Raw genomic sequence first — 12,982 nt, forward strand, 5'->3', positions numbered from 1 at the left:
TAAACTCGGAAAACCTTCTTCAGATGATTAAATGATCGATTGCAAGGGCCAAGGGACATCAATGATCGACCAACATCTCACATTGCCTCCGGGAAATATTTGGATGATGCCGCTAAAAACATTTTTCTGTCATCTCGCAACGGTACAGCTCCGGTGGCTCCAAAATCTTGTGATAATTTCCATACCATCCTTTCCTGATCACCTCATTATTCTGAACTTCATTTGACCGACAAGCATTGGCAGTAATTGCTCGACAAGAGATCGCTGAAGCTAAGGACAAAACTGGGAAGAGCTAGTAGGACGTCTAGTTTCTTGGCAGCTCCTACCTGCCGCTCATTGCGGCAGGGAGCCCCTGCGCCGCACAGGGCAGAGCCCTGACTGGCCCGGCCCAGTTTCGTTTTTTTTTCTGTTACCTTTTTTCCTTTTCTGTTAGTTTATTTATTTTTGGTTCGTTTTTTATTTTCCTTTTTATTTGTAGAAAAAACATTTTTCGAATTTCAAGAACAATTTTAGAAAGCCGTCAACAAATTTGGAAGGGTGAACAATTGTTTAAAGCAAGAACATTTTTTGAATCTTGAGAACAAATTTTAAAAAGGAGAACAATTTTGAAAAACCCTGAAATATTTTGAAACCATGAACAAATTTTAAAACACAAACATTTTTGGATTCTGAGAACAAATTTTAAACAGAGAACGATTTTTCAAAAACGTGAACAAATTTGGAAGCGCGAACAATTTTTTTAAACACGAACATTTTTTGAATCTTGAGAACAAAATTTTGAAAACGAGAACAATTTTGCAAAACCATGAACAAATTTTAAAGCGCAAACAAATTTTCAAAGTATGATATTTCTTGAATTTTGAGAACAAATTTTGAAACCAATAACAATTTTTAAAAAACATGAACAAATTTGGAAGCACGAATATTTTTTAAACTATGACGATTATGTGAATCTTGAGAACAAAATTTTGAAAAGGATAACAATTTGGAACCCCCCCCCCCCCAAAAAAAAAGACAAAGCGCGAAAAACAATAAAAGCACGAACATTCTTTGAATGTTGAGAAGAAATTTTGAAACCAATAACATATTTAAAAAATTTGAATAAATTTGGAAGCGCGAATAATGTTCTGAATGACAAACATTTTTTGAATCTTGAGAACATAATTTTGAAAAGGAGAACCATTTTCAAAAATCCCAAACAAATTGAAAAGCGCGAACAAATTTTTAAAGCACGAACATTTTTTACATTTTGAGAACAAATTTCAAAACCGAGAATTTTTTTTAAATAAGGTGAACAAATTTGGAAGTGCAAAAAAAATTTTAAAGCGCAAACATTTTTTGAATCTTGAAAACAAATTTTGAAAATGAGAACATATTTGAAAAACCCCAAACAAATTTGGAAGCGCAAATAAATTTTTAAAGCACAAATATTTTTTGAATTTTGAGAAGAATTTTGAAAAATCCTGAACAAATTTGAAAGCGTGAACAATTTTTTAAAGCGCGAACAATTTTGGGATCTTTAACAAATTTTATGAAATTGAGAACAAATTTGAATCGTAAGAACAAGTTTCTTACGGTAACGTCTATTTTTTTGGCTATATGGGTCTGCTTTTGAGGCCTGACGCATTTAGTGTAGTTCTCGCCAAACAAGAAGCAATCTTTGACCCCTAAGAAAAAGCAAGCAATCTTTGAATCCCTCGAAAAGAAAAGAGAGCAAGCAATCTTTGAGCCAATCCCTATCTGGCGCTCAAGGAAACAAATATAGCCTTAAACATACATAGCCTCGCTCAGCTTTCCTTCGTAACGGGCCAACCATGTGTTCTTCCCAACCGGTTTTTTCATTTCTGGTTTTTACACTCGATTTGTCTGGTTTTGTTTATTTTCATTGTTTCCTTTTTTCCGCATGTTTAATTCACATTTTCTTCAAATTCTTGAACTTTGTTACAATTCACACACTTTTTTGTATTTTTTATTTTTTGAAATAAACAAATATTTTTTTAAATACATTTTTATAAATTGATTAACTTTTTTGAATTCGTGAACATTTTTTGTATTCATGAATTTCTTTTCAAATACGGAAATATTTTAAAATTTTGAGAATTTTTTTCATATTTAGTTTTTTTTATTCTTGATTATTTCCATATTTTTGAATCTTTTAAAGTTTCTGAAAACTCAATGTTCAAGCAATCAACAATTAATGGACAAGCGAGCAAGCGGTGGGGGGTGCTTATTGGGGCGACCCAATTGTGCATGTGTGTGAGTGCTAGTTGCAATTCAGCATGCACTTGATCACTGGTTGGCGCAAACAACGCCTTATGTGCTGACTAGGACCTCTTAATCTTTGAGTAGACAATAGTCAGGGTTGCAATACTCATTGCATCGATTTTTTAAGCAAACCCAAAACTCATGAACGTGTTTATATATCAATTTATATGACACTATCATCCCACTCGCCTACCAATAGGGACCCCAGAAGTCCAGCATGGTGAGCACCTGACAGACTTATTGTTGTTTATATACGATCACTTATTTCACTAAAAAAACTTATTTCTCTAAAAAAGTATTTTCCTATGTTTGCAACTACAAGTTGAATTTTATAAGTATTTCTTAAAAAGTGCTCGTATTTTTGCAAAGAGTCATTGTGTTTTCAAAAAGTTATCGTGTATTTTTTTAAAGATCTTGTATTTATTAAAAATGCCAATCATGTATTTCAAAATAAGTACATCGCATACTATGAAAAATCTTTGTATTAAATAAAACTTCGTCATGAATTCAAAAAATATGGACATTATTTTTTAAAAGCTGTTTGTCAGGTGTTTATAAAAGATCACCGTTCATTTAAAAATGACCACCGTGTATTTAGAGATTTTTGAACACATTCTAAAAAATCTGTGTGATTTAAAAAAGTGTTCGATATATAGTTCTAAATGTTGAATGAACATCTAGAAAGAGTTCACCACATATTTTAGAATTATTAACCATATATTTTAAAAAATGTTCAACCTGCATTTAACAAAAAATCAATATGTATTCGGAAAATTCCAGCATGTATTAAAAAATTATTGGTCATCGGAACATGTGTATGGAAAATATTTGATGTGTATTTCGAAAAGTTCAGTGTGCATTTGAAAAAAAAATCCGAGAAAAAAAAATGCAAAAATAAAGAAAACAAATAATACGAACAAAAAAGAAAAAATATGAAAACACCAGAAAATATGCAAAACTGGTAGAGAAAGAACACAGATAAAATGGAACTATTCTAAAACCATCTGAATGTTTCTAAAACCACTCAAAAACTACTTGGAAGGTTCCAAGCTATTTATATTGTGTCTCCACATTCCAACGATATTGTAGGCGAGTGCTCTTTAGGTTTCGCAGTACGCGAGATATAACTCTAGTGCACAACTCAGTGCATTTAATAGGCCCCAAAACGCACAAGAAATGCAAGAATGGGCCAGCCTAAATTGATTGATTGATTGAGCGGTAGTGGAAATATAATTTGGTTCCAGGGAGCATAAACTACTGCATGCCAAAAGTATAATTTGGCAACGTCACAATTTGGAAAAAAAATAGATGTGTTCATTGTCACACCAAAATACTACCTACAAATTTTTAGGGGAAACCTTAAGCAATTTAAGCTGTAAAAAAAATAGTCAGACACCAAATGTTACATCCAAATATTACACCTAATTTTGCCTTTTTCATCGAAGAAGCACTGATATCCTGTTTCATATGAAAATTGTCAAGCATGCTTGTTACACTAACATATACATCTACCAAAAAAATAAATTTACTTAATATTTATTTTGGATTTACTGTCCATCAGGGAGAATATGACCCCCTTAGCCAAAACGAACATCCGAGCGGTTGCAACATTCTTCTTTTGTCGGGGCACATTCTGTCTGTTTTCTTGTACTACCTCCGTCCAAATGTATAGGGCATGCGCGTAGTTCTAGGTTGTCAATTTAACTAGCTAAATATATATTATATGTGATAAAAATTACATATTCAGAAACTACATTTCCATATGAATCTAATGGTATATTATTTATTACATATAATATATATTTAGCTAGTTAAGTTGACAACCTAGAACTACGCGCATGCCCTATACACTTGGACGGAGGTAGTATCGTTTTCTTTTGTTTCTTCACATCTTTTACATTTTCCCCTTTTCTTTTTCCTTTTTAAAATTTATTTCAAAAATTATGAAAGAAAATTTGGATCTTGATCTCAGCACATGAGTAGGTGACTCCCTCTCAGAAAAATGGATACGGCAAGTGTATGTGTGTTCTGAGTGCTTCCTCTATGAATAAGAGGTGGTGGATGGGTATATGTAGACATCTCCCAAAATCCAATCATTACAACATTATTGCCCAACTCGGTGAAACCGAAGTGAATCTCGATGGCATCGATTTGCACAAAATGTGGCAACTTTTGAATTCTCGATGAGACATATATAGGAATCTCGATGGTACCGATATGGTGACCTAGGGCAGTTTCCAAATCTCGGTGAGACCAAGTTCAAGACTCGGAATTTCCGATTCTTGGAAACGACAAACTAGAAAGTTGGTCACTGATTTTCGGTAGCACCTAATGGAGTGTTGGTGGTACCGAGATTCTAGGGTTTGCCAACGGTTCTGCCGCTGGAAAAATTGCTAGGGTCGAGTGGAAAATATTGGTGGCACCGATTTTGATGTTTAGGCTTTGGACAGAGAATTTTGTGGGAGCATGGCTGAGTATTTTTTGCGGCTATCTCCAAGCACTTGAGCAACCAATTCATCGTAGATACTCACCCCCTTTTAATAGTACTGGCTTTCCTATGGACTCAAATGTGATTTCTCACAAATATAAATGTAGAGCCTTGTAGCTTGAAGCTTGGACAATCCTATTCCTTTCCTTCCTTGGGGCTTCTCCACACAATCCTTAGCCAATCCTCTGTGTGGACTATACCTGAAATACTAGGTAAAAATGTTAGTCCAAGAGAAAATGTATTTTATCGTGAATTATCAAAACCACCATGGGAGCATTTGTGCTTTCAGGTAGTGTCGTCGGAGCGGTACTACCGCTCCCACCAGCGGTACTATCGCTAGGTGTTGCAAGTGTAGGTGAAACCGCGGTAGTTGAGAAAAACCGGGCAGTACTACCGCACAAAGTGGTACTACCTCGGATTACTGTCGTTCTACTACCGCTCGAAGAAAAGTGCTATCCACAAAGAAAAATATAAGATGTAGTAAGGCGGAAGTGGAGAGCGGCAGTACCACCCGAACGATACTACCGCTTCCAGCGGAGCAGTACTTCCACTTAATGGAGAAAAACTGCCCTCGCACTAAAACTGCGATAACTTTCGCATACGGGCTCTAAATTGAGCAAACTCAAGCTTGTTGGATAGCACACGACGAGTACTATCCAAATAGAGACAGTAGATTGTGAAAATGCCAATGATATAGAGATGTGAAACCTCTATGAGTGAAGAACCGACAAAGACTCCAACACCGAAAACATCATAGAAGATGCATATGGACTCTGTTTTCGATGAAATCGAGCTTTTCATGAAGACGACCTTAAGCTCAAGAACACACATAGAGAAAAGCCAATCCCGAACCAAGAAAGTTGATGATGACAAGAATGCAATGATTTGCGCTCTCAACGAACGATACGATCAAGCTATGCACTTGAGAGCCCCCTTGATAGTACGGTAATCGGTCCTATAACCCGATCTCCCAAGTAAGACCATGCGACCGGTAAAATTGAAAACCTATGAAGGGAAAACCTTTGCCTTGCACATAGTCCACTTGATCTAGACGACGACGATGTTGTCCTCCTCAAAATGGACCACCTTTCTTGATTGTTTTGGCTCGATGAAGACTAGTGGATTTCTCCCTCGTACTCCACTATGGGTGAGCCACACTTAGGCACATCTTCACACATTCATTGTCACCACAATGGATAGCAAGCTTCAATCATGATCTCTTCATGATGCTCCACTTTAACTTACACGCCGCAATCTTGATGACAATCACCACTTGATGTCATCCTCAATGGGTTGTATGTGATCTTCCTCTTGACGCAAGCCCATGGGAACATATCTAACCCCACATAGAACTCTCACGTAGACCATGGGTTAGTACACAAAGTGTAATGGACAATGCTTACCATACCATGGGATCACTTGATTCCTCTCGATACATCTTGTATGCTTTGTATGTTGATCAACCTGATTCACTCATTGACTTAGTCTTGATCAACATTGTATCTTATCTTCTCTATTCATAAAGTTGATGTCCTGAAGGTAAACATGAATGCTCACACAATCTTATTCTTCAAGACATGCTTGCAATAACCTCAACTCTCACATGACCAATCTTTGGATAAAACCTTTAATACCACATTGGTCACCATATAAACTCCTTGAAACCAACAGATGGACTTCAAGAAGTGCATATGGACAAATCATTCGAATATAACTCAAGGCAACCATTAGTCCATAGGGATTGTCATCAATTACCAAAACCACACATTGAGAAATATGCTCTCATAGACGGGGTTCTACGGAGCGCCTCGAGTGGAGGACATGCATCATAGTTTGAGGTTTTTGAGGACTCTGTTTGTAATCCAACATGAGGCTTGGATTTGCGTTGGTGATTTTAATGGAACTCTTTTTGGTTCAAAACACTATTCTCATTCACCATGACTGGAGCGGCAGATGTGTGCATTTCGGGAAGCGGCGAATGATTGCTCATACTCTGATCTTGGGTGGTCGGGAGTGAGTATACCTGGGATAATAGGCAATCGGGAAGAGCACGTGTCCAAGCTTATCTTGAGAGGACCTTTAGAAATATGTGTTTGGTTAATAGGTTTGAACATATCAAAGTACGTCAGATTGTTGCGATGGAGTCAGATAACAACTTGTTTTTTTTGCGGATATCCATGAGCATCTTGGATCATCAACACTTAGAGGGACGAAGCCCTTTAGGTACAAGGATGTTTGGCACATGCACGTCGATAATGATAAATTGGTGATAGATAATTGGCATCGAGGTGTGAGTTATCATGGTCTAAAGGGTGTATCTCATGCTCTCAACCTGGTGCAAGGAAACTTGGCATCGTGAGGGGCGAAGAAGTTTGGTTCACTAACGCGCAAAGTTCGTCATTTATGTGAAAGACTTTCACGTCTACGTGCCCAATCAGTGGTTAGAGGGCCGTTGAATGTGGAGAAAGTAGTCAGAAAACAACCGCGGCTTGCCCTTAAACAAGAGGAGGTTTGGATCCGTCAGAGATCATATGTTTCGTGGCTTCGCGAGGGCAATGGAAATACGGGTTATTTTCATGCCCATGTTTCTCAAGGAAAGAGGATGAACACGATTGAGCATCTCTAAAGGGCAGATGGCTCGAAGTGTGCAGATGTGGAGGAGGACTGTGCTGAAGTTTAGGCCTTTTACCAAGCTTTGTACACATCGTAAGGATTTCAACCAATGGACGAATTGCTGAATATTCTTCCTAATAATGTTATGGACTCTATGAACCATGATATAGGGAAAGCATATACAAAGGAGGAAATTAAGCATGCTCTATTTCAAATGGCACCATCAATGTCACCAGGGGTGGATGGGTTTACTGTTGGGTTCTTCCAATGCCATTGGAATTTGCTAAAGGATGATATTGTACTACCAGTTCTCGATTGTTTGAATGGAGGCAAGCTTCCGGCAGGAATGAATGATACGTCTATTACTCTGATCCCGAAGGTACAATATCCTTAGAAGATATCTCAATATCGTCCAATATCCCTATAACCGATTTTGTATAAAATTACTGCCAAGGCTATTGCAAATCATGTCATAGTTTGTTTGGATGTTATTATTGAGAAGAAAAAGTGTGTTTGTCCCCAGCCATTTGATCGTACATAACGTTTTAATTGCACATGAGAGTGTGTTTGCTATGAAGAGAAGGAATAAAGGGGCAATGTAGTTTGCGGGATAAAGTTGGACATGATGAAGTCTTATGATCGTGTTGAGTGGCATTATCCTGAGGCAATTATGTTGTAGCTAGGTTTTGATGTAGAGTTTGTTGGATTGATCCTGAAATGTGTGACTTCAGACCGGTTATCAGTGGATTAATCACTTATTATTTGTAGACGATAGTCTCATTTTTATGCAAGCCTAGATGCAAAGTGCTCATAGTTTGAATGATATTTTGAGGATCTAAGGAAAGTGTTCGGGAAAGGTAGTAAACAAGGACAAAGGCTCAATTTATTTATGTCCCAACTCTTTTGGCTCCAGTCCGGCAAGGATTAAAAAATATCCTTGGCATCAATGTAGAGCTAGTTACTGAGCGGTATTTGGGGTTGCCTACTGTCGTTGGAAGAATAACTAGTGGACCTTTCACCATATTGGAGAAAGAATTTGGATAAAACTCCAAGGGGGGTCTCAGAGGATGATATCTTGTGCGAGAAAAGAGGTGTTGTTAAATTCTATAGCCCAAGCTATACCTACCTTCAACATGAGTTTTTTCAAACTAACAAAGAAATTATGTACGAGGTTGGTCTCTTATATGGCGAAGTAATTGTGGAAAAGCTCTATTGATCGACGTTCAATGCATTGGATAACGTGGGAGTCTCTCACACAACAAAATATTAGAGGAGGGATGGGATTCAGAGACTTAGATATGTTCAATTTAGTGCTCCTTGGCAAACATGGATGGAGGCTAATAACAGAACCCAACTCATTGTGTGCTCGGGTGTTAAAAGGATGGAATGGCAGATGCTTGCATTTCAGGAAGCGATGGATGATTGGGCACTCTCGGATCTTGGGTGGTCAAGAGTGGTGTATACTTGCGATAATATGCAATCGGGAAGACAAAATGTTCAATCTCATCTTGAAAGGGCCTTTGGAAATATGTCTTTAGTTAATAAGTTTGAACATATCAAAGTACGTCATATTGTTGGTATGGAGTGTTCAAAGGAATATACTTCCCTTCATGTGATTTTTATGCAAGCTAGTGCGCCAAAAAACTCTTCGACGACATGGCAGATGATCCACTAGAGGGCCCGCCTGTTGGCGACAAGCCAACAAGCACCCGTTGGGCGCACTGTTTGGCTTGGGGCCGACTCATGGCTCCTCTGACCCTAACTATAGTCCTATAAATTCACAATTATGGGAAAAAATAAGAGAGAACTTTTCACTGTGTATTACGAGACAAAGCCACCGCCACCTCCTAATCTTCCTTGGGAGGGCTGATTGGAGTCCCTTTGGGGCTCTGAAGAGGGGGATTCGTTGCCATCGTCATCACCAACCCTTCTCCATCAACAATTCCATGATGCTCACCATTGGTAGTGAGTAATTCATGTGTAGGCTTGCTGGGCGGTGATGGGATTGGATGAGATTGGTCATGTAATCATGTTATTTTGATCGGGCTTGATCCCTAGTATCCACTATGTTCTCAGATTGATGTTGCTATGACTTTGTTATGCTTAATGCTTGTCACTAGGTAACGAGTGCCATGATTTCAGATAAGCACCTATTATGTTTTCTATGAATATGAAATTGTTTAGATCCTATCTTGCAAGTTGTATGCACATATTACGTGTTATGATCTGCATACCCCAAGGTAACAGAAATGGGGATTATTTCCGGTGATTTCCGTACTTTGAGGAGTTCATGTATTCACCATGTGTTAATGCTTTGTTCCGGTTCTCTATTAAAAGGAGGCCTTAATGTCCCTTAGTTTCTTTATGGGCCCCGCTACCACGGGATGATGTAGGATCCGAAGTATGTCTAGAGGGGAGGGGGTGATTAGATTACTTGACCAAATAAAAACTTAGCCTTTTCCAAATTTTAATAGTTGGCAAGTTTTAGCAATTATACCAAGTCAAGCACACCCTACAGATGCAAGTCCAAGAGTATAGTAGCGAAAAGTGAAGACATGCACATGTAAGTAGAGGGTAGGGATAGGAAGATCAAATATAAAGAAGACACGAAGATTTATCCCGTGGTTTCGATAGGTGGCGATATCTTACGTCCACGCTTATGGAGACTTCAACCCACGGGGGGTAATAACTGCAAGAGTCCATGGAGGGATCCACCCATGAAGGGTGCACAAAGAAACAACCTTATCTATTCCACCATGGCTTACATCCACGAAGGACTAGCCTCACTCGGGGTAGATCTTCACGAAGTAGGCGATCTCCTTGCCCTTACAAACTTCTTGGTTCAACTCCACACAAATTCGGAGGCTCCCAAGCGACACCTAACCAATCTAGCAGACACCACTCTCCAAAAGGTAAAAGATGTGGTATGTATGATGAACTCCTTGCTCTTGTGCTTGAATAGATAGTCTCGTCAACACTTGATCACTCTCTCATAGATTTGTCTTTGGTAGACAAGATTGATTGGGTGGATAGCAACTTGGGGAGGCTAGAAATCAAGATTCATATGGTTGGAGTGGAATACCTTGATCTCAACACATGCGTAGGTGGTTCTCTGTCAGAAAATGGATGGGACAAGTGTTGGCTTGCTCTGAGTGCTTCCTCTACAAGTGAGAGGTAGGTGGAGGGGTATATTGATACGTCTCCAATTAATCTATAATTTTTGATTGTTCCATCGTATTATATTATTATCCTAGGATACTTTCTAAGTAATAATTTACCAATTTATATTATTTTTGAGCACTAACCTATTGACCCAGTGCCACTTGTTGTTTTCTGCGTGTTTTTTTACCTTTTAGTTTTACTATACCAAACGAAGTCCAATTGCCCCAAAACTTTTTTATGATTTTTCTGGACCAAAATAAGACATGGAAGCCTCACAAGAAGACGAGAGGCACATGAGCGAGGCACAAACCAACAGGGCGCGACCAGGGGGTCGACGCGCCCTGGTGTCTTGTCCCTCCCTCGTAGACCCTCTACCTCCGTTATCTGGCCTATAAATTCACATATATTCCAAAAAAACCAATGGGAGATGACGAAACACTTTTTTCGCTTCCGCGAGTCTCTGTTCCACGGTGATCCCATCTGGAGCTCCATTCCGGCACCTTGCCGGAGGAGGATCTATCACGGAGAGCTGATGACCCACAAGTATAGGGGATCTATCGTAGTCCTTTTGATAAGTAAAAGTATCAAACCCAACGAGGAGCAGAAGGATCTGACAAGTCGTTTTCAGCAAGGTAAAATCTGCAAGCACTGAAATTATCGGTAACAAGTAGTTGTGTGATGAGATGATTCGTAGCAAGCAACAAGTAACAAAAGTAGAAACGATGCAGCAAAGTGGCCCAATCCCTTTTGTAGCAAGGGACAAGCCTGGACAAAGTCTTATAGGAGGAAAAACGCTCCCGAGGACACACGGGAGTTTCTGTCATGCTAGTTTTCATCATGTTCATATGATTCGCGTTCGTTACTTTGATAGTTTGATATGTGGGTGGACTGGCGCTTGGGTACTGCCCTTACTTGGACAAGCATCCCACTTATGATTAACCCCTCTCGCAAGCATCCACAACTACAAAAGAAGAATTAAGACAAATTCTAACCATAGCATTAAACTAGTGGATCCAAATCAGCCCCTTACGAAGCAACGCAGAAACTAGGGTTTAAGCTTCTGTCACTCTAGCAACCCATCATATACTTACTACTTCCCAATGCCTTCCTCTAGGCCCAAATAATGGTGAAGTGTTATGTAGTCGACGTTCACATAACACCACTAGAGGGAAAACAACATACAACACATCAAATTACCGAACGAATACCAAATTCACATGACTACTATTAGCATGACTTATCCCATGTCCTCGGGAATAGAAGTAACTACTCACAAAGCATAATCATATTCTTGACCAGAGAGGTAATGATTAGCATCAAGGATCTGAACATAAACTCTTCCACCAAGTAATCCAACTAGCATCAACTACAAAGAGTAATTAACACTACTAGCAACCTTACAAGTACCAATCGGAGTCGCGAGACGGAGATTGGTTACAAGTGATGAACTAGGGTTTGGAGATGAGATGGTGCTGATGAAGATGTTGATGGTGATGAGTCCCCTCCGATGAGAGGAGTGTTGGTGATGACGACGGCGATGATTTCCCCCTCCGGGAGGGAAGTTTCCCCGGCAGGATCGTCCTGCTGGAGCTCTAGATTGGTTCTGCTCAAGTTCCGCCTCGTGGCGGCGGCGAATCCTCCGAAAAGCCTCCTCCTGATTTTTTTCCAGACGAAACCCTTCTTGTAGCAAAAGGGGGGAGCCAGAGGGCCAGCTGGGTGCCCACAAGCCCCTTAGGCGCGGCCAGGGGGTGGCCGCGCCTAGCAGGCTTGTGGCCACCTGCTGGCGCCCCTCTCGCACTTCTTCGGCCCAGTATTTTTTATAACTCCCAAAAAATCCTCGTTGATTTTTACGGCGGTTGGAGTTGCGCAGAATAGGTATCTCAAACTTGCTCCTTTTTCAGGCCAGAATTCCAGCTGCCGGCATTCTCCCTCTTCATGTAAAGCTTGCAAAATAAGAGAGAAAAGGCATAAGTATTGTACCGTGAAGTGAAATAACAGCCCAAGAAGCGATAAATATCAACATGAAAGCATGATGCATAATGGACGTATCAAGGGCCTCTTCATCAACCTTGTTGCTCTCGTGATGATGTGTGAGTATTTCACCACAACGGATCTCTATTTAGTACCTAGATGGTTCTCTCTCTCCCTCTCTCTTTCTCCCGATCTTCAATACAATGGTCATCACATCTTTGCTTTGATCTATCCGATGTAATTCATTTGTATGGTGTGTTCGTTGGGATCCGATAAATTGTGGGTTTATGATCAGATTATTCATGAAATTTATTTGAGTCTTATCTGATTATTATGATACTTATTTTCATGATCATCATAGCTTGATAATTCTCTCCAATCTATTGGATAGCTTTGGACAAGTAGTTCGGTATTTCTTCAGTGAGATGGATGCGTTGTAGTGGGTTCAACCTGACGAGTTTCTATATCCCAGTGACAAAAGGG

The sequence above is a fragment of the Hordeum vulgare genome, chromosome 1H (genome assembly GCF_904849725.1).
Source record: "Hordeum vulgare subsp. vulgare chromosome 1H, MorexV3_pseudomolecules_assembly, whole genome shotgun sequence".
Classification (NCBI taxonomy): domain Eukaryota; kingdom Viridiplantae; phylum Streptophyta; class Magnoliopsida; order Poales; family Poaceae; genus Hordeum; species Hordeum vulgare.